This window comes from Triturus cristatus, chromosome 2_2 (genome assembly GCF_964204655.1).
Source record: "Triturus cristatus chromosome 2_2, aTriCri1.1, whole genome shotgun sequence".
In the NCBI taxonomy this organism is placed as follows: domain Eukaryota; kingdom Metazoa; phylum Chordata; class Amphibia; order Caudata; family Salamandridae; genus Triturus; species Triturus cristatus.
In genome coordinates this window covers 748,069,306-748,093,035 of record NC_140582.1, presented here as the reverse complement: position 1 = coordinate 748,093,035, position 23,730 = coordinate 748,069,306, and positions in this window count along the sequence as shown.

Sequence of the window (23,730 nt, the reverse complement as noted above, 5' to 3'; positions counted from 1 at the left end):
TCGAAAGAAAAAGGTATTTTTAACCAACATTCTAAGGTGCAGCAGTTTTAAAAATGTACCATGCTGTAGGGGTAACAATTTACTATTCTAACTCCAGGAAGGTGCAGCAGTAGGGAAAGTGTTGGATAGTGTAGGGGTAACAATTTACTATTCTAACTCCAGGAAGGTGCATCAGTAGGGAATGTGTTGGATGGTGTTGGGGTAACAATTTACTATTCTAACTCCAGGAAGGTGCAGCAGTAGAGAAAATGTTGGATAGTGAAGGGGTGCAATTTACTATTCTAACTCCAGGAAGGTGCATCAGTAGGGAAAGTGTTGGATAGTGTAGGGGTATCAATTTACTATTCTAACTCCAGGAAGGTGCAGCAGTAGGGAATGTGTTGGATAGTGTAGGGGTAACAATTTACTATTCTAACTCCAGGAAGGTGCATCAGTAGGGAATGTGTTGGATGGTGTTGGGGTAACAATTTACTATTCTAACTCCAGGAAGGTGCAGCAGTAGGGAAAATGTTGGATAGTGAAGGGGTGCAATTTACTATTCTAACTCCAGGAAGGTGCATCAGTAGGGAAAGTGTTGGATAGTGTAGGGGTAACAATTTACTATTCTAACTCCAGGAAGGTGCAGCAGTAGGGAAAGTGTTGGATGGTGAAGGGGTGCAATTTACTATTCTAACTCCAGGAAGGTGCATCAGTAGGGAAAGTGTTGGTTAGTGTAGGGGTATCAATTTACTATTCTAACTCCAGGAAGGTGCAGCAGTAGGGAAAGTGTTGGATGGTGAAGGGGTGCAATTTACTATTCTAACTCCAGGAAGGTGCATCAGTAGGGAAAGTGTTGGATAGTGTAGGGGTATCAATTTACTATTCTAACTCCAGGAAGGTGCAGCAGTAGGGAAAGTGTTGGATAGTGTAGGGGTAACAATTTACTAATCTAACTCCAGGAAGGTGCATCAGTAGGGAAACTGTTGGATAGTGTTGGGGTAACAATTTACTATTCTAACTCCAGGAAGGTGCATCAGTAGGGAAAGTGTTGGATAGTGTTGGGGTAACAATTTACTATTCTAACTCCAGGAAGGTGCAGCAGTAGGGAAAGTGTTGGATGGTGAAGGGGTGCAATTTACTATTCTAACTCCAGGAAGGTGCATCAGTAGGGAAAGTGTTGGTTAGTGTAGGGGTATCAATTTACTAATCTAACTCCAGGAAGGTGCATCAGTAGGGAAAGTGTTGGATAGTGTTGGGGTAACAATTTACTATTCTAACTCCAGGAAGGTGCATCAGTAGGGAAAGTGTTGTATAGTGTAGGGGTATCAATTTACTATTCTAACTCCAGGAAGGTGCAGCAGTAGGGAAAGTGTTGGATGGTGAAGGGGTGCAATTTACTATTCTAACTCCAGGAAGGTGCATCAGTAGGGAAAGTGTTGGATAGTGTAGGGGTATCAATTTACTATTCTAACTCCAGGAAGGTGCAGCAGTAGGGAAAGTGTTGGATAGTGTAGGGGTAACAATTTACTAATCTAACTCCAGGAAAGTGCATCAGTAGGGAAAGTGTTGGATAGTGTTGGGGTAACAATTTACTATTCTAACTCCAGGAAGGTGCATCAGTAGGGAAAGTGTTGGATAGTGTTGGGGTAACAATTTACTATTCTAACTCCAGGAAGGTGCAGCAGTAGGGAAATTAATGGATGGTGTAAATGTTATGTTTTAAGAAAATATTAAATTTTTTCAGGCTAATTTTTTTGTCTTTTCTCCTTTTTTCAGATAATGTCTAGCCTGGGAGCTGCCAACTTTATTAAATCCAGGAAGGGCAAAAATTTGTTAAACCATGGTGGATACATATATAGTAAGGAAAGAATAAGTTTAACTAGAAATCATTGGAGGTGCGTGCAATACTACACTACCCATTGCAGTGGCAGAGCGGTTACTGTTGATAATTTGGTTGTGAAAACCACAGAACATAACCACTCTGCCTCTGCAATGGATGTAGAAATCAGAGAGACAATAAATGAGATGAAAGCTATTGCAAGCACCTCCAATGATTCTACAGGATCAATTTTAAGAGAGGTTGCACAGCATGTCCCCAGTCATGTTGCTAGTAACATGCCTATAATACCCAATTTGAGAAGAATTATTCAGAGACAAAAGCAGGCAAGTAACATTCAATTGTCTACACCACATACTTTCTCTGACATTAGAATTCCTCATGATCTTTCTATTTCTTTTTCTGATGAACCTTTCCTTCTGCATGACAACGAAAACCCTCAGAAACGTATTCTAATTTTTAGTACCCCACGTAACCTTGCTAAGTTAGAAAGTAGTGAAATTTGGATGATGGATGGGACGTTTAAAAGTACACCCCATCCTTTCACTCAAATTTACACTATACATGCTAAAATTAACAATAGTGTAATTCCCTTAGTGTATAGTTTGCTACCTGATAAGACTTCTGCAACATACACTGAACTTTTATCAGTGATTAAAAGTAAAACATCTGCAAGTCCTCGAAAAATAATTATTGATTTCGAATTGAGCATGATCAATGTGATCACTAAAACGTACACGGATACCCAAATTCAGGGATGTTTTTTCCATTTTTCGCAGGCATTTTGGCGTAAATTACAGAAAACATCCCTAGGTGCAGAATATTCTCGGGATAGCAAACTACAATTTGAACTAAAAAAATTAACTGCACTTTGTTTTGTTCCTCCCGATAGTGTGGACGAGTACTACACTGCAATTATAGAATCTGTTTATTATACGAGTAACGAAGAAAAATTGGCACCCATTCTAAATTATTTTGAGGACACATGGATTGGACACCTAAGCAGATCGGGTCGCAGGAGGAAGCCACGATTCCATGTGGAGTGGTGGAACTGCTACACGAGTTGTTTAGAGGGAGAAGCCAAAACAAACAATGCCATTGAGGGATGGCATAACTCCTTCAATCATACAATTGGTAAACCACATCCTAACTTCTACTCATTTTTGGAAACTTTGAAGAAGGAGCAAAGTTTCCAAGAAATGAGAATAGCACAAACACTCGCAGGTAGTCTAAACCCACGAGTAACAGTCAAAACAAGGGAAATGTCTGAGAGACTATTGGCAATTCTACAACAATTTTCGTTGTGTGTGGCTATAGACTACCTGGAAAATCTTTCTAACATTCTTTCTTTTTAAAACAATGAATTTACTTACTTTCCTGCTTTGCTTTAAATTTTACTAATTTTAAAAATTCAATTGGCATACCAAAATATTTTCTAAAAATTTTTTCAAACAAACAAGTCGGGTTATTTTTTTTTTAAAACAAATCTTCATTTCCACCCAAAAATACCAATGTTTACAAATGTACTGTCTCATAGTATTTGAACAATTTTTCTTTATCGGAACTCCATTAATAAAATTTCCGAAAAATTCCAATTTAATTACCGTCAAAACCAATCACCAAATCTCAAACAGATGTAGAATATACAAATCAAACCATATTCCGAAATGCACTTTGCAGCTGAATCATCATTTTTATGACAATCTTGAATTTTCAAAATTTTAAAGTACGCACATTTTTTGTACTTTGAAATGAAGATCGACAGTACGTTTTTTACTTCGTAAATAAACAAATCAACTGTCTGAACAGTAACTTTTAATTTTTAAAGAGTTACATACTTTTTATAACTAAATAAATAACTTTTAGCGACCCGACATAGGCATGCATTAATGACATTAATGTGGACATGTTTAACAACATTTAAGACATCAATTAGTTTTCCCGCAACCTCCCCTTATTCTTTCCTGACTATATATGTATCCCTTTTAAAGGTTTAATCTATAATATCAACTGTAAATATTTCCTACCTGGACGCAGATCAGCTTCCTGCTGCTTCCTCCTCCGATGCTCTGCAAAATGGCGTATTACGTCGACGCTCACGTCCTTACGTCATCGCGTGCATCTCAATTTATAGCGGACTACTTTTTTAAAATAATCTGTAAATAAATGTTTATATATGTAAATAAAATATTTATATTTTGTTATAAAAATGTTACTTACATTGCAAAATTTTAGAAAAATATGCTTATTTTTTTCATGATTTTTCAATAAATTAAAAATGTGAAAACAATAATTGTTTGCTGTCATTATTTTAAAAATAGTTATTTAAACTCCAAAATTGTAATTAAATAAATGTAAATTTACTAAATATGTTCCTTACCTCGACTCTATTGTCTTTTCCCTTCAAAACTTTCTCTTTCTTCACTTTCTGAACCTTCTTTTCTTGTTCCGCGGGTTGTATATTCTGAGGCTGCCAAAATAAATAAAGGACAAAGACGCTCATAGACTTCAATGGAAAAGCGTGGGAATTTTTTTTAAAAAGTAAGTAATTATTTTTTTTTCAATTTTCAAACTATTATTATTTTTAAATTGGTTAATTTATTACTCTTTTAATCTTTAAAGTATTATTTTTTGATTTAAAAAAAATTTAATTTATCTTAATTTTAAAATAATTAAACCAAAAATACTCTTCCATTTCTTAAAAAATAAAGTTCACTTTTTTTGGAACTTATAAATACTCTAGTATTTTCATATGTGATGACTTAAATTTTAGATAAACACTCTTGTAATATTTTATAAAATACTGTAGTATTAAAATTTAGTTACTCACTCATATTTATTTAAAGTAAAATATTAAATACTCTTTACATTTATAATACTTCTAAATTATTTATTTATTTTAAAAAATACTCACTAATCACTGTAATATATTTAAAATTAAAGTTAAAGAAACTCATTCAATTTAGAGAAATACTCAAGTATTAAATTAAGTAATTATTAAGTATCAAGTTTTAATATTTAAAAACTCTAGTAGTAATTTAACTATCCAACAAAACATTCCTACTAGACAAAATAGCCAAGTATAAATATTAAAATACTCAAGTATTAATATTTTGATAAACTACTCACTTTTTTCAAATTACAATTGCTTTATTAAAAATAATTAAAATACTCAAGTATTAATTTAACTGCTATCCAACCAAACATTTCTACTAGACAAAATACTCAAGTATTAATATTTTGATAAACTACTCACTTTTTTCAAATTACAATTGCTTTATTAAAAATAATTAAACAAGATAAATATTTATTTTAATGGAAACACCAAGAAAAAAAAATGCGTTGTAATAGTATATGCGTTGTAAAAGTACTTACCATATAACATCTTGCGTTGTAAATGCATGCATTGTAAATGCATGCTTTGTAAAGGCATTTTCAAATAATGCGTTGTAAAGGTATATGCGTTGTAAAAGTACTTACCATATAATGGCACGCGTTGTAAAAGCATGCGTTGTAAAAGTTTTTGCGTTGTAAAAAATGCGTTGTAATAGCATAGCGTTGTAAAAGTTGCGTTGTAAAGGTGGTTCCCCGTCTGGGACATGCCACCAACATCAGCTATGGTGAATTGAAACGTACCAGTGGCAAAGAAATGTAGGGCTGCCATCACTTTCATCTTGGGTGTCAACGCAGTAGGATACCTGTGTAGCGGTTGGAGGTGTGGTGCCAGCTTTGCGGTCAAGTTCTCACTCAACTGTTGCGAGAAGCGGTAGCGTCGTATACAGTCACGTTCCCTCAGGGCACCCAAGTCTGGCATTGGTCGGGGGAGAGGCGGTGCCCTGCAGTTATTTGGAAGGGATAACGAAGAGTGAGTACATTACAACACCAATGTCAATGAACTGAGCACATGTTCAACAGCTAATACACATATGCTACATACAGAGTCTGGTCTGTGCAATACATCCTGGACACGTATGCCAGCCAGGTGATCCTCCTACCAAGAGCCAGCTACAAACGTGGATTCTCAAGGTCAACATGACATGCCATGAAACTAGCTGTGGGCCAGTGTAAGTGAATAGCCAGAGGCATTACAGGAGTGACAGACATCCACATATGTGCATTAGAAGGATGTTATCTCATACAGACAGGTTGCGGCAAAGTAGACGCGCAGGTCACATGTCATAGAAAAAGGACAGACCACACACCTTGCCATGAAGGGGTACATGTCAAGACTGCTCACACATACATTGAGACAACGCAGATATGTCCTCGTCTCGCAAGTCCATGTTCGATGAATACATACACACGTTACGTCTGCTTCCACATGTGGCCTGGTGTGCGTAATTGTGTGCCATGCCCATCTACACACAGACAAATGTTGGATGCAGCAACTGCAGATGCATTTGACGGAACACCAACAGCAAGCTCATGGGAACACATGACACACACATGACATAGTCACATTGGTGCCACGCAGATAGTTATATGTCAGGTGTCATTATTCGTGTACCTGGCATCAGGGGACAGTTGCGGGTGTTGGTGACTGTGCCATGCCAGTGATGCAGTGCTCGACAAGTCTGTACTACATGCACACATCTAAAAGGTGTGAAGGGGAAGTGTGGCACATAGTGCACCATCACACATGACATGTGTACACAGCTCATCACACATCTATTGGGTTCAAACATGAGGAGAAATGTGCCACATCACAGCCTGACACACCTAGGCCCGAGACATGAAGGACTGCACTGACAATGACTTGATGTCCAGCCTTGGTCAAGTATGACAGCTCCATTCCTTCCTGTGTGCCGCCTGTGACCAGTGTAAGGTGTGAAACGCACTGTACACACGCTCTGAGGGCATGTGTAGGGTCTGTATCACTATGTTAGTGTAGCCGTACGCGTACGCCATAGTGATACGGTCCGTACACGCGTGTGTAGGGTCCGTATCACTATGGTAGTGTAGCCGTACGTGTACGCCATAGTGATACGGTCCGTACACGCGTGTGTAGGGTCCGTATAACTATGGTAGTGTAGCCGTACGTGTACGCCATAGTGATGGCCCGCTTCCATATCTTCCCCTTCTCGTAGGCAGTTACCTGTGAGGATGACAAAGTGAGATAACATCACTACACCTGCTCCATGTCACAGAGACACACATTTGAACATCTTTGATATGTTGAACAGGGCATAGTATGCTGCCAACGAATAGCACCTTTGTCATAGGGCCTCTGTGGAAGCCCCAATGCACTACATGGCATTGAAAGTACAGAGGTTGCATGAGGGGTGCGACACACTCCCTGATCATGGCACACACTGTGCATCACAAGCAACACCAGGCTGATGGACAGCACCTCAAAGCAGTCACATGCCCCAGGCCACTGACGCAACCTCAGCAGAGTACACAGACACACACAGGCACAGATCAATCACCTGCCATTGGCAACAGCGGATACAAACCTCACTCTGCCCATGTGCCACTTGCCTGTGGGGTGTCACAGGTGTGGGGCCAGCTCAGCAAGTCAGACACACAGCACGGCTTACTTCTCACATGAGATGGGTAGAGCTGTTGCCTCCTCCATGCAGCTGTGGTGCAAAACTCCACATAGACACTCGCCCACATGACAAGGAACATTCACACACATCAATGTCCAGGGGGCGTACACATCATTTGTACACTCTCACCACAGCTCCACTCAACTCACACACATCTGTGGGTACAGTCACCTGTCACACCGGGGGGACCACTGAATCACCTCAGGACTATAGAACAAAAATGGCCCAAAGGATTAGCCAGGCTAAATGTGCCATGCACTATGCAGTGAATGTCACAGTAAGCACAATGCAAGTGAGGAGTGCACACATAAACTACATCATGCTCTGCATGAGAGACATAAGCAATTCCCACCCCTGGGACCCACTTTAAGCAACATTGCATGTCTGTCACACCTGGACACAATGCCAGAAGTGACAGTCACAAAAATGGTGCACAGTCAAAGGTAGTGGAGTCAGCACTCACCTGCTCCTCTGGTCTCCCATACAGGCTGGGGTACTGTGGGAGGATGACATCTAGCAATGCCTCATTCTCCTCTTGTGTGAAAGGCTGGGCCCTCTCAACAGACCTTGACATGGTGCCAGAGGAAGCACAGACAGCAGCAGTGGTGTCGACTGAAAGGTTGTGCAGGCAAGTGCCCTCTCATGGGTTCTGGCTGACTTATATCTGCCTTGCTGGGGTGTTTCATTTACAGGAGTACAGAGTGATTGGTCAGACTCATTTGCATCCTACATTTCCTCCAATCCCTTTAAACATACACCAGTGAGTGCCTTTGCATGGTTCAAAATTTGAGCATCATGCCAAGTCAATAACCACTTTGCAACATTGTATTTTGTGGCCAACTGACTTTTCCAGGCCACCTGATGGAAATATTTGAACTGGAAACTCGGTATCCATGACAACCAGCATGCATTTAGGCCCTAATACTTGTCCCTCATGTGTCCCCTATGTAATTTTGAAATCCACACACGGGTACGGTGCGTTTCATATGTACCCCTACGGCACCAGTTGCACAGTGCGTTTGACACATATGTGTACGCACTGGTCGTACACATACGTGTACTACCACTGTGTACACAGACGTGTACACGTACGTGCACACACTGGTCGAATAGGTACGTGTACTACGGTAGTAGACGTACGTGTATGACCAGTGTGTACACGTACGTGTACACACTGGTCGTACAACACGTACGTGTACTACCAATGTGTACACGTACGTGTACACACTGGTAGTACACGTACGTGTGTACGGTCCGTACACACATGCGTACTCCTTAATTAACACTAATATAGTGATACGGACCGTACACACGCCCTCAGAGCGTGTGTACAGTGCGTTTCACAACTTACACTGGTGATAGGAGGCGCACACGAAAGGAATGGAGGTCTCAGACTCGCACAAGGCTGTACATCAAGTCATTGTCATTGCAGTCCTTCATGTGCAGGTCCTAGGTGTGTCAGGCAGTGATATGGCACATGTCTCCTCATGTTTTAGCACAATAGATGTGTGATGAGCTGTGTACACATGTCATGTGTGATGGGGTACTATGTGGCTTACTTCCCCTTCACACTTTGCACATGTGTGCATGTAGTACAAACTTGTCAAGCACTGCATCACTGGTATGGCACAGTCACCAACACCCGCAACTGTCCCCTGATGCCAGGGACAGGGACACTAACACCTGATATCTAACTACCAGCGTGCCCCGATGTGACTATGTCATGTGTGTGTCATGTGTTCCCATGAGCTTGCTGTTGGTGTTCCGTCAACTGCATCTGCTGTTGCTGCATCCAACATGTGTCTGTGTGTAGATGGGCATGGCACACATATACGCACACCATGCACATGTGGATTCACACGTTACGTGTGTCTGGATGCTTTGAACATGATTTTTTGACATGAGGACATATCTGCGTTGTCTCCATGTCTGTGTTTTCGTTTTTCACATGTACCCTTCATCGCAATGTGTGTGATCTGTAAATTTTTAATGACATGTGACCTGTGCGTCTAGCTTGCCGCCAGCTGTCTGTATGAGATGACATCCTTCAAATGCAGATATGTGGATGTATGTCACTCCTGTGATGTCTCTGGCTGTTCACTTACACTGGCCCACAGCTAGTTTCAGGGCATGTAATGTAGAACTTGACAATCAACGGGTGTAGCTGGCTCTTCGTAGGAGTATCACCTGGCTGGCATGCGTGTCCTGGATGTATTGCACAGACCAGACTCTGTATTTAGCAGATGTGTTGTAGCAGTTGAGCATGTGCTCAGTTCATTGACATTGATGTTGTTATGTACTCACTCTTCGTTATTCCTTCCAATTTTCTGCAGGGCACCGCCTCTCCCCCGACCAATGCCAGACTTGGGTGCCATGAGGGAACGTGACTGCATAAGACGTTACCGCTTCTTGCAACAGTTGATTGAGAACTTGACCGCAAAGCTGGAACAACACCTCCAACCGCGATACAGGTATCCTACTGCGCTGACCCCCAAGATGAAGGTGATGGCAGCCCTACTTTTTTTGCCACCGGTACGTTTCAATTCACCATAGCTGATGTTGGTGGCATGTCACAGACCATGTTCAGCCGTGTCCTGCATGATGTTTTAGAAGCCATGTTGGAGCGCCTGGATGAATTCATCCATTTTCCGACTCGTGAGCAGTGGACAGGTGTCAAGGGTGAGTTCTATGCCCTGGGAGGGATGCCCCACGTAATTGGGTCCATTGATGGGACACATGTGGCTTTGGTACCCCCACAGGCACAGGAGGTAGCCTATCGCAACCGTAAACATTATCACTCTATTAATGCCCTTGTGGTGTGTCTACCTAACATGCTGATTTCCCATGTCTGTGCACGTTTTCCAGGGTCAGCACACGATGCCTACATCATGAGGCGTAGCAGGGTGCCACAAATGATGCTGCGGCTGCACAACGAACGAGCATGTCTTGTTGGTGGGTATATTCTGTTTGTCCTGTGTTTAGCGCTATCTTTGTATCTTACGGCATCTCCTGACCCACTTCTTTACATGATGTTTCCATGTAGGGGACTCTGGCTATCCCAACATGCCCTGGCTGATGACGCCTCTCCGCAACCCCAGAACAGATGCTGATCACCGTTACAACAACGCCCATGAGCAGACCAGGCGAGTGATTGAGAGGACGTTTGGCCTCCTGAAGAGCCGATTCCGGTGCCTTCACAAGACAGGCGGGTCCCTCCCATATGCACCGGTGAAGGTCTGCAAAATCTTCCTCATGTGCTGCATGCTGCACAACATGGCAGTGGAGAAGGCTGTGCCACTCATCCTGGATCTGGATGAGCAGGAACATCCACCCGTGAAGGATGAAGGGCTTGGTCACGAGGCAAGTGAGGAGGAGGAGGAGGAGGACATCTGGAGTCAGCTCATACGCAACTTCTTCTCATAATGGTGAGTCCCTGGGTCTGAGTGTGCACGCTTGGAGCCTTGTGTGGCATGTGTTGCAATGTGTGTGTCCAGCTGACTGTATGCTAAGTGACTTAGAGGTGTGTTCAGATGTGTCACTCGAGTGATGATGTCATTCCACACATTTTAGCTGAGACACTCAATTTTAAACTAGCATGGTGACACACTTATTCCTGTAGAGTAAATGACCATGCATGCGGATGACAATCTTTTCGCTGACTTCTTGTGTGTCTGTCATCCCCAGGTAGTTGCGCATGCTGTCTGCTCGTGTCATCGTTGGCCTCCTGCTATTCCTCATGAGTATCGCAACGTGTGCTGAATCAGCGTCCCATGCACGGACATGGTGAAAAGTCTTTTTGGGTAAGGATTGCTGCAAGGCATTTTGGTGGTGGTAGGTGTTTGGAATGTGTGGGCACTGCTCCTGTGCATGTTGTGTTACTATGCATACATGTCGACTCACCATGGGGCACATGACATGTTGCATGACTCCCATGAATTGATAGTCACCCTTCGTGACAGTCATCTGTAATGGGATTGTGGATTCTGATGAAGGCATCAATGTGTGTAAAACTTCTCTCTGAAACATACGGGATGCTACGGGTGGACATAGTGTGGGACATCCCCATAAGAGGATCAATGGGGAATTGCAGCCTCTCCATGTGCAGCAGGGGGTGTTTGGCTCACCACCTTCACTTGTGTGCCAGTTCAATGGATTTACAGCATCTGTGTTGTGAAGGGGGTGTCCAGTGTAGGTCCCACATGTTCAGCCAAATGACCTGTGAGTCTGTTCATATTGATGCATTTCCCTAGGTGTGAGCCTGAGTAATAAAGGTGTTCCTCACCCTCCAAGGTGCCTCATCTCTGTCAATGCAGGTCTCTTGCCACTTTGCATGCGGCATCTCTGGCATAGTTGTCAAAGATTGTGCATATGAGTCTATGTGTAGTTTAACAACATGCATGCAGTTCTTCATGGATTAGAATCTCTATTGTGCATGAAGCCCATGGTTGTGTATGTATTTGGGCATGTTGGTCACCTGCTGAGGGTGTGTATCCTGTGCGCAGCTCGGCCTTCAGTTTCCTGATCCTGTGTCAGTCATCTTTGGTGATTGTGCATCCATTGTCTCTGGGTGTGCCATGGGAAACCGGACACTCCTTCCTTTACATACGCCTGTTGCAGTTGTCCTTTCTGACATCCTTGTCTTTGTGTGCAACTTGTGGCATAGTTTCCAGGACATGCCGCCTGCTGCTGCGGCACCTGCAGCAAGGGCCCACAAAGTTGCCGGATTCTGCAACACACACACCTCAAAGATGCCCCTCCCTTCCTCCCTCCACCCATTCATTTGGCTGTCATCAGCTTGTCTGTACCACTGTTGCGGTCACGCGGTGCCAAAGGCTGGACCGTTAGCGCATGCAATGTGCACATTGCACAACTCTCATGTCCTTGCATGACCCACATCACACTACAGTCTGATGTTGCAGCCACCTTCCAAGCATTGTTCATCTGAAAATCTACCGCCTGCTCTTAGGCATACCCTAAACGCACACACGACACCTTTGCATGATGAGTGTGCAACTCCAACTGCCTACACAGCGCTGCCCCCCCTTCCAGGCCCTGTCACACCAACCAGGTCATGTCCCTACTACTCCCCACCGGCTCCGTACACCAGCAAGGCCATGGGAGTGGGACTGAAGCCTTCAGCATGTAGTATAGTGGCGTCATCTGGCACATGGCCCAGGTATCATCTCTCAGCGTGTCAATCTTCAATGTGTCCAGGACCCCCCTCTCCACCATCACATGCGCACAGCACCTCATCATCAGATCGTATGCCATTGACAGCCAGGTGCTCCTCACCCTCACCAAAGACGCAGACATTGCCAGTTCCAACATTCAAGAAGGCATGAGATCCATTGATGGCTGGACTTGTACAGGACTGAGGTAATCATCTGAGGATTGTCCCCTTACAGCTGGGTCAACTGCTTGTGTCCCACCCGCAAGAGCCCTGCACATGCACCCAGTGGCCACGCACACAAGATGGTGTGCATCATGGATTCGTCACTCACATTTGCCATGCTAATCACCAGCATCTGTACCTCATGCTGCAACACCCTCTGCATGATGCACATGATCCACAGATAGATCCACTCCAAGGAAAGACAGACCAGCCCCCAGGACCACGACAACAGCCGTGTCAACTACTGCCCCGCCCTCTACGGAGCAAGTACATCCAAACTCCAGGGAAACTAGTCCACATGCAGGGTGCATCTGCACATCAGCTTCAACATCCGGCACCCCAGCCACATCACCGTCCACCAGAGATAGCTGCAAAGGATCACTGTCTGCTGCAAGATGACCTTCAGACTCCTCACCCACACTCAGGAGGCAGTCCACAACCCCAGACCCAAACCGACCTTGGACGTGTGTCATCCGACACCCCGTTGGGCCATCTCCGTGCATCCAACCTTGCCCTGGCCACCATTCTTCACATCCACCGTACTCCAGCATGCATGACATGGTTCTCCCACCTGGCAAAACATACCTGGTACTCCCTCCCCGTGAACATCCACATGAGCCATGACCTCTACGCATTAATGATACTCTTCCAAATTGGTCTGTCCGCACAGTATTGCAAGCCCCCCTCAGCTGCTTGAGGCCATCACATGTGAGTATTGTGATCCATGTCTGTATTGGATGATACATTGTGACCCATGTGTGTCCTGTACCAGACTCAGATCCCAGTGTATGGATGGCTGGAGTTACTTCAACACTCAGGCATAGTTTGACATTTCCCCACACGTAGGTTGTGTACTCATGCAAAATGACTGCAACATATAAGTAAAGAAATGAAGATTTATTCTCAGTGGGGGGCATGTTTAGTGTGGACAAATAGGTGCTATACAGTGGGCATAGAATCCAAAGTTCACAGGGGGAGATGGGATCCTTTCCATTTGAAGTCATCAGAGTCCAGACCACAGTGTTGGTCATCATTGGTCAGACTGTGACCAGCAAGTCCATGTGGAAGAGAATGTCATTGGATGAGGTGCTGCTGTTGCGGGGTACGGTGCGTACATGCACGGGGCTGGGGTACGGGCCTGGGGTCTGGTGCGTACATGTACGGGTCTGGGGTACGGGACTGGGGTACGGTGCGTACAGGTACGGGGCTGAGGTACGGGGCTGGGGTACGGTGCTGGGGTACGGTGCTGGGGTATGGTGCATACAGGTACGGGGCTGGGGTACAGGGCTGGGGTACGGTGCGTACATGTACGGGGCTGGGGTACGGTGCTGGGGTATGGTGCGTACATGTACGGGGCTGGGGTACGGGGCTGGTGTACGGTGCGTACAGGTACGTGGCTGGGGTACGGTGCTGGAGTACGGTGCTGGGGTACGGTGCGTACAGGTACGGGGCTGGGGTACGTGCGTACAGGTACGGGGCTGGGGTATGGTGCTGGGGTACAGTGCTGGGGTAAGGTGCGTACAGGTACGGGCCTGTGGTACGGGGCTGGGGTAAGGCACGTACAGGGCTGGGGTACAGTGTGGACATGGGAGGGGTACGGTGCTGACATACGGGGGTACGGTGCTGACATATGCGGGGGGAAGGGGGTGTGTACGACTCGTATCTGGGCACAAGTTTACCCAGGTACATGAGTGGTACTGCGTTCTCTCCGTACGGTGCCTTTTCCATGCGGTTGTGTATTCGGACGGGCGGTGCGGATCGTACTTGCGCGCTCGGACTTCAGTTTTACGATTGGTACGTAAAACAGTCCGGCTCCCTCTCGTACCCTTTTCCCGAAGCAATTTGTATGTCGTTTTTCACGTACGAATCGTACTTCGCCGGTTGTAGGGCACTTGTACGATTCGTACGTAAAAATATACGGATACGAGTCGTATGCAAATTTTTTTTAACGGATCGGAATCGGCACCTAAATGTTTATACAAATTCAATTCCGACATAATCCTTTTCAATACATAGATAAATTGACAGTACAGTTTGTATTGCACTAATTTGATCATAATATAATATGGAATCAACAATTCTAGCAGCATACTATATTTTTCACATGTGTTATTAGACCACCATTTGCAATAAAATCAACCTCATGTAAATAAAACACTGGCAGTGATTTGAGGAATACCACCAACGCGTTTCAGCAAATGCCTTCTTCAGGATTTTCTTTGCCAGTGAATACTGTTACTAGATGTTGGTGTTTCTTTAATGTTTCCTCTTTTGATCAGGATACACGAATGAATCCAACGAGTTTCTTTATTTTAGGATGCTTTTTATACCATCTGTTTAGTTATCTTATCTAGTTGTAGATATCGCCGGCTGTTGGAAAACGAAGAAGCATCTGTGAGGCCTTCACAAATAACATGGCTACATTTGTCCTTCACTGGGAACCAAACACCCAATTGTAGCGCCTGACTCTTAGAGGGTAGCGTTGCAGAGCAGTCTGAGGCTTACTCAAAGGAGGTGGTGTGGGCTAGTAATCGCCATTTGCAGGTGCACAAAAATAACACTCAATAATAGATTGTCCAGTCTGTACTTTGCTTTATAAAAGTAAGAGTACATTTATTAAACACACACACTACTCAATACTATGCACCAATTTACAAATATACATAGGGGCAGATTTATGAGCCCCTTGCGCCACTTTTGCGTCACTTTTCCCATGTTAAAAGTGACGCAAAAGTGGCGCAAGGGGCTCATAAATCTGCCCCATAGGCTGTTGGAATTACTTTGTGACGGTCTAGTACCACCACTCCCATGTATGCACATCAACTTGCCCCCAATGCAGTTAGTTGAACATAACCTGGAGCGAGGGCCCTGCGTGCTGGCACCATCCCAGTGGCGACCCACCCCATTACCTCAACAAGCATTAAAAAGGGGTAAACCTGCCTTGGTGACACATGACCCTGACTGAGCATCTCCTACTGACCATAAAGTATGCACCTCTATATCTTAAGGGCTAGCAGTCTGGGGTCTTCACCTAAGCGCAGCAGCAAGAATCCATGTTTACACACACTTTAGAATGAGAGTACTCATCACCTTGGTTGATCATTTGAATGCATTGCAATTACAGCCCCTAAAGGCATTACAGATTAAATCACAGGATTGCGCATATACAGCCAGACACCCTAGCGGGACTGTCTGGCAACATAACCCCACTTGGCTTATGACATCTCCTTACACATGTGACTTACAGTCCCTTCAAAAGAAGTACTCCTGGCAACTACACTTCTCCTGCAGTGCGCCTCTTCACTTTAAAAGGAATCACAGGTAAAAGCATGGGATTACATAAATACAGCCAGACCCCCTAGCAGGCAGGTCCAGCAACATAACTCCATTTAGCTTAACATCACCTTACACAGGTACTTTACTTTACACATGTGACTTTCAGTCCACCTAAAAAGAAATAACCACTAGTAAATGCATTTCGGTGCAATTACACCACTTCACCTCCAGGAGATGCACTTCTTCACACATCCCCAACTCAGCCCTTCACTTCATGATGCACTTCTCCACACACCCTCAGCTGTAGAACAACATTTCCAGCCTAGAATGTGTTTGAATGCTAGCTGAGCCCTTGAGGGGTAGTTTCCTTAAGGTCCCCATGACACTGAGGGTGGGACTTTTCTTCATGCTGGGGGGGAGACTGCGCTTCTCCAGCAGCTCCCCCAGCACCTTTTCACAAGTGAGGGTGACCCCCCTCCTCTGGGGGCCACAAAGCACCAAAACGGCAGATTTCTTTGTGCTGGCGGGGGGGGGGGAGGGGAAAGACTGCGCTTGTCCAGCAGCTCCCCCCAGCACCTTTTCACAAGTGAGGGTGAACCCCTCCTCTGGGGGCCACAAAGCACCAAAACGGCAGATTTCCAAATGCCTGGCGAGGCATTATGGGGCGCTTCGTGCTCCTCTTTACCAGCCCCAGCCACTGGGAACACTCTCCTCTGCCCTCTGGGTCTCTGAGAGGGTAGATTCAGCAGTGTGCTGTCTTCACTGGCTACCTGCGCCAGCCTTTCGCCTGGCTCTCTTTCTGGGCCTCTCTTCTCCATGCGCAGAGGCCCCTGCTTCTGTGCACCAGTCCCGGGCTCTTCTTCTGGTGCTGATAGGGTCCTGGGGGCAGTCAGGGGGACTCTCCTTCCAACTGCCAGGCTCCAGCACCTTCAGCCTCAGCAGACCACACCCCAGAGAGAGCTTCTCTTCCTGTGCAGGCACTTTTTAAAAGTTGAGTAGGGGGCTGGCAGGAAGTCCCTGTTGGTCCTATCAAACAGCGACACACTACTTTCCTGCCCCTGCTCCCTCCTTCTTGTCCAGCCTCTGGGTTTGTTAAAAATGGCGTCATCCAGTGTCTCTGGCCACATGTCTGAAGCCCCTTCCGCCCACACTGCCTTCCCTCCTTGGTGCAGCCTGGTGCCTGGCACCCAGCGACAGCAGTTGATGGATTGGCCTGCAGCCCCATCCATCTTCTCTTCGTGGAGAGGAGGCCCTAGCTTGTGGAAGAAAGGTTATCAATCCATCCAGCTGAGGTCAGCCCTCAGCCTGGGTCTGGTCATGGCTGGCTCAGAGACATATGACAGTTCTGGATGACCCAAAATCAGTACAAATATGACTTTGGAATTTGGACTCTGCAGAATACTTCCTTTCACATTTGCTACATTGGACTTAAGTACGTGTCTGGAACGTGTAGGCCTAATGGAAGTTAATCTAGCCCCTGGCTCCACATTCCCATAGGGGAATAATGAAGTGAAAAAACAGTAAGACACACTGACTTTCCCTGGCATGTTTCTTTCCAGTGTATAAAGCCTATTCCATGTCACCACCAATACTGCATAAGTCCGACCACACCATTCACTTTGTAGCTGCTCCTGGACTGCGCACGCTAGGAATCTCCCCTGCGCAGCCCGTACACGTGTGCACACGCATGTACACATGTGTCTGCATGTAACCAGCCCGGTTTCCCTTACTCCAGCTTCTGCGCAGTGGCCTGGTCAAGCCAGGGGAACACCAGTAAAATCCCCATGCAGTCTCTTACATCCTGAGTTCACTGTGGGTGAGTCCCAACTTATGAGGTTCCCCCACAGTAAAAGCTCAACAATCAGGTGCTCAAAAAGCGAAAAAATCCGGGTGGCCCATAGTGTCAGGGCCACCTTCTAACACACGCCGCGCCCAGCTGATTCCTACAGGGAAGAAGTAGCCACTCTACCTGGGTACACTTCCCGTAGTCAGCGATAACTAGTTATAAGGGGTTCTGACCAGACCCCCCTTACTGACCAGTTATCCGCTCAGACCACCTACTCCTCCCATCCATGAAATCTCCACCCATGACAGGGATCCCAGACTACCCTAAGAACCCTCCGGGCTCTAGGTTAGATACCTCTAGGTCACTCATGGTCTACATGGACTCAGCCTAACTAGGCTCACCTTTGCCCTTGGGCATGCAACACTATGCCTACCACTTCTCTGGACAAGGGTCCAGTGCCTCAGCACCGATGCGGTCTTCTGGGATAGGTCTAAATCCCATACCCTTGGTCACTAGCTGGTCTCCCTTCCAGAGTTTGTTCCAACCAGTACCCTCTCTCCGTTTGGTCCTTGCACCCCAAAGATGCAACCTCTCTGGACCCTCACCCTCAGCCTGCCGCTGAGGTTTTTCTGCTGCCACCACCCTTTCGGGATGACTGTCTTCCCTGAAGGAAGCACAGCCACTAATGCATTTCCTACACAGAAAAGCACCCTTTGGCCACTGGCCTGGCTGCTTGATAGGAGCTCACACTGGCCTCACCACCACACTGGCAGTGCCAGGAAGAAACACTGAGGGTGCCCCATCAGACATCTTACAGCTCATTCCCCCCATCAGTAGCTCCACACGGAAACTACCCCGAGAACCTAGACCCCTTCCTTGTTCTCTGCTGCGAGAACAGGGCCTATGTACCCTTCCCTCCGAGAGGCGCGCTCTCTCCCCGGAGTACCCTTAGAGAGCCTGTGGGCCCCGAGTTAGCTAGACCCAGGCCCACCTCTCATGGCACTCCCCGGTCTCTCTGCAGTGCCTTGGGAGACCGCCCAGGGACCTACATGGTCCCTGGATGGCCTGCACCACCACTTATGAAGAGCAGGGTTCCTTCACTTAAGATAGGCCCCACCTGCCTTCAGGGTAGTACTACCACTCTCAGCCAGGGACCCTAAAGATCCCGGCTAGGCCTGTACCACCCCTTCACGAAACACAGGGTCCCTTCACTTAAGATAGGCCCCACCTGTGTTCAGGGTGGTACTACCTGGCAGAAGTCCACCTCCTGCCTCGAGCTAGGGGAACACCCCCATGCTCCTGGTCCTTGGGTCCAAGTCCCACCGGACCTACCGGACTGGTCACCGGCCACCCGACCCCGACATCTCAGGGTCCACCACTAGCACTTCCCCTGGAAACTAGGGAGCACATCGCCCCCACTCAGATCTCCACTGGGTCAGTTACCTAGCCCACCTAGGGTACCTAGGGGCTACCACTACACACCATCACTCAAGAACTACCCTCCTTGGGGGCCACCCACTACCAGGGGCCACCCCTGGGTTGCTCACCTCCCCATCAGTTAACCTGGGGGACCTGCTGGACACTCAACTCTACCACACCCTCCTCCCCCTATGGGAAATGTTTCTTGGGGTCCCCCACCATGGGTACCCCTGGGACGCTACTACCCGGGGTAAAGAAACCTCCTGCCCCACCCTTCCAGTGGTTTTGGCCGGCGCCATTAGCAAGAAACTTCCAGTGGGGGAAGGATATCTGGGGCCCCTCCTGTGGAATTCCTCCCTGCCCTTAAAAAGCGCGGGAACCTCCCAGGACCCCTACTTCTCCTGTCCCCCTTGAAGGTCAATCCACCCCTACACCCCCACCTGTGATGTAGGTATCAGTTGCTGTCCCTATCTCTTGAGGAGACACCCTCCTCATGCAGGTGTAGTATATGTAGTGTTGGGGTTCAAAGGTGTACAATATGGCTTAGAACTTTTGTATGCAATCATTTCCTGGAAAGCACCATCCCGCTAGCACATTATAATCAACATAGCGCGGTCATATCAATACAGCTTACATTTAAACCATAATAACTTCACATGACACATATGGGCGCGGGGCTTTCCTTTCCCATACCTTTAGCTCACATAACCAAAACTTTGAACCTTTCTCAGAGCCTTGCGCTCTTCCATTTGCTCATTACTGCATAGGTAATGTGTGGCAAAACTGGACTTATCAAATGCTATAAATGCGCACCAGAATGGGATACTAAGTTTCCCGCCACTAGACACCAATGTTGGAAAACGAGGCAGCATCTGTGAGGCCTGCACAAATAACATAACTACATTTGTCCTTCACTGGGAACCAAACTCCCAATTGTAGCGCCTGACTCTCAGAGGGTAGCGTTGCAGAGCAGTCTGAGGCTTACTCAAAGGAGGTGGTGTGGGCTAGTAATCGCCATTTGCAGGTGCACAAAAATAACACTCAATAATTGATTGTCCAGTCTGTACTTTGCTTTATAAAAGTAAGAGTACATTTGTTAAACACACACACTACTCAATACTATGCACCAATTTACAAATATACATAGGCTGTTGGAATTACTTTGTGACATTGCATAACATCTCCACACCTCCCGCGGGGGGGTGGGGATTAGTACCGCCACTCACATGTATGCACATAAACTTGCCCCCAATGCAGTTAGTTGAACATAACCTGGAGCGAGGGCCCTGCGCACTGGCACCATCCCAGTGGCGACCCACCCCATTACCTCAACAAGCATTAAAAAGGGGTAAACCTGCCTTGGTGACACATGACCCTGACTGAGTATCTCCTACTGACCATAAAGTATGCACCTCTATATCTTAAGGGCTAGCAGTCTGGGGTCTTCACCTAAGCGCAGCAGCAAGAATCCATGTTTACGCACACTTTAGAATGACAGAACTCATCACCTCGGTTGATCATTTGAATGCATTGCAATTACAGCCCCTAAAGGCATCACAGATGAAATCACAGGATTGCGCATATACAGCCAGACACCCTAGCAGGACTGTCTGGCAACATAACCCCACTTGGCTTATGACATCTCCTTACACATGTGACTTACAGTCCCTTCAAAAGAAGTACTCCTGGCAACTACACTTCTCCTGCAGTGCACCTCTTCACTTTAAAAGGAATCACAGGTAAAAGCATGGGATTACGTAAATACAGCCAGACCCCCTAGCTGGCAGGTCCAGCAACATAACTCCATTTAGCTTAACATCACCTTACACAGGTACTTCACTTTACACATGTGACTTTCACTCCACCTAAAAAGAAATAACCACTAGTAAATGCATTTCGGTGTAATTACACCACTTCACCTCCAGGAGATGCACTTCTTCACACATCCCCAACTCAGCCCTTCACTTCATGATGCACTTCTCCACACACCCTCAGCTGTAGAACAAAAGTTCCAGCCTAGAATGTGTTTAAATGCTAGCTGAGCCCTTGAGGGGTAATTTCCTTTAGGTCCCCATGACACTGAGGGTGGGACTTTCCTTCGTGCTGGGGGGGAAGAGTGCGCTTCTCCAGCAGCTCCCCAGCACCTTTTCACAAGTGAGGGTGACCCCCCTCCTCTGGGGGCCACAAAGCACCAAAACAGCAGATTTCCAAATGCCTGGCGAGGCATTATGGGGCGCTTCATGCTCCTCTTTACCAGCCCCAGCCACTGGGAACACTCTCCTCTGCCCTCTGGGTCTCTGAGAGGGTAGATTCAGCAGTGTGCTGTCTTCACTGGCTCCCTGCGCCAGCCTTTCGCCTGGCTCTCCTTCTGGGCCTCTCTTCTCCCTGCGCAGAGGCCCCTGCTTCTGTGCACCAGTCCTGGGCTCTTCTTCTGGTGCTGATAGGGTCCTGGGGGTCTCTCCTTCCAACTGCCCATTGCGCCAGGCTCCAGCACCTTCAGCCTCAGCAGATCACACCCCAGAGAGAGCTTCTCTTCCTGTGCAGGCACTTTTTAAAAAGTTGAGTAGGGGGCTGGCAGGAAGTCCCTGTTGGTCCTATCAAACAGCGACACATCACTTTTCTGCCCCTGCTCCCTCCTTCTTGTCCAGCCTCTGGGTTTGTTAAAAATGGCATAGTCCAGTGTCTCTGGCCACATGTCTGAAGCCCCTTCCGCCCACGCTGCCTTCCCTCCTTGGTGCAGCCTGGTGCCTGGCACCCAGCGACAGCCGTTGATGGATTGGCCTGCAGCCCCACCCATCTTCTCTTTGTGGAGAGGAGACCCTAGCTTGTGGAAGAAAGGTTATCAATCCATCCAGCTGAGGTCAGCCCTCAGCCTGGGTCTTGTCATGGCTGGCTCAGAGAAATATGACATTTCTGGATGACCCAAAAGCAGTACAAATATGACTTTGGACTCTGCAGAGTACTTCTTTTCACATTTGCTACATTGGACTTAAGTACGCGTCTGGAATCTGTAGGCCTAATGGAAGTTAATCTAGCCCCTGGCTCCACATTCCCATAGGGGAATAATGAAGTGAAAAAACAGTAAGACACACTGACTTTCCCTGGCATGGTTCTTTCCAGTGTATAAAGCCTATTCCATGTCACCACCCAATACTGCATAAGTCCCGCCACACCATTCACTTTGTAGCTGCTCCTGGACTGCGCACGCTAGGAATCTCCCCTGCGCAGCCCGTACACGTGTGCACACGCATGTACACATGTGTCTGCATGTAACCAGCCCGGTGTCCCTTACTCCAGCTTCTGCGCAGTGGCCTGGTCAAGCCAGGGGAACATCAGTAAAATCCCCATGCAGTCTCTTACATCCTGAGTTCACTGTGGGTGAGTCTCAACTTATGAGACTCCCCCACTGTAAAAGCTCAACAATCTGGTGCTCAAAAAGCGAAAAATCCGGGCGGCCCATAGTGTCAGAACCACCTTCTAACACCGGCATGTAGTATCTATATGTATATCTCTCCTAGCTTGCACAGGAACATTTCACTGTATCGCGATTACTAATTGCAATTTGCCCCAAATGTGTCAATCTGTTTGGCAAAATTGGAGAGTCCTAAAGTGTCATGTGTAGCCGTTTTCTTTCTTCTTCAGGTATTTGTTTTTTGATTTCTAATCGGCATACTCTTTTTTTCCATAAATCTGTTTTTTTATTTCAAGGCCACTGAATGTTTGGAGGCTTGCAGACTGTTCATGGAGATTTCATCTTCTCACACATATAACATGCATTTTCATTGGCTCATTCTGTGTGTCATCATTTCAAGTGCTACGTCATCGATGACACACACATCAGGAAGTAAATCTTGAATGCAGTCAAGTGGTGCCTCGGTAGTAACGCGGACAGAGTAACGACGCTGTATTTCCAACAATCATGTCATGTTCTTAACATTGCTGCCGAAAGTAGTTGTAGTTGTTGGCTGCCCGACGGTGAAGTGAATACTTACAGCAGCAGACTGCAGCATGCACCCCCGGGCATTTTGGGCATGGCAGCCTTAGGCTTGGTGAGGCAACACACAATTAGTCGCAGCCCACCCTCAGCCTCGAGCCTGTAGCCCTGCCCAGGGCAGAACTTCAGCAACACTGCAGGCAGCTGATGTGATCACGCGCTGCCGCTTACACTACTAAACAAAAACATATTGTAGGTCAAATCAGCTGCTGCCTTCAATACATTTTTAGGTCTCGTCTGAGACAGCGCTTTAGCGCTGCTCTGGCGAGACTTATAGTAAGCGAGTTTTGGAAGTGCAAACAGTGGCTTTTCAGGCCTCCAAATACAGTGCATGTGCCCCGGGCGCGCGCACCATTTGGCAGCCTGAAAAGCACTGCCTGATCACTTGCTTTGATGTCCTCAGTGAGCCGCGCGGCCACTGAGGACATCAAAGTGCACACCATTTGCCACCCCCTTCTTGCTTGTTTACTTTGATCCCTATCTTTCCCTTTCTCA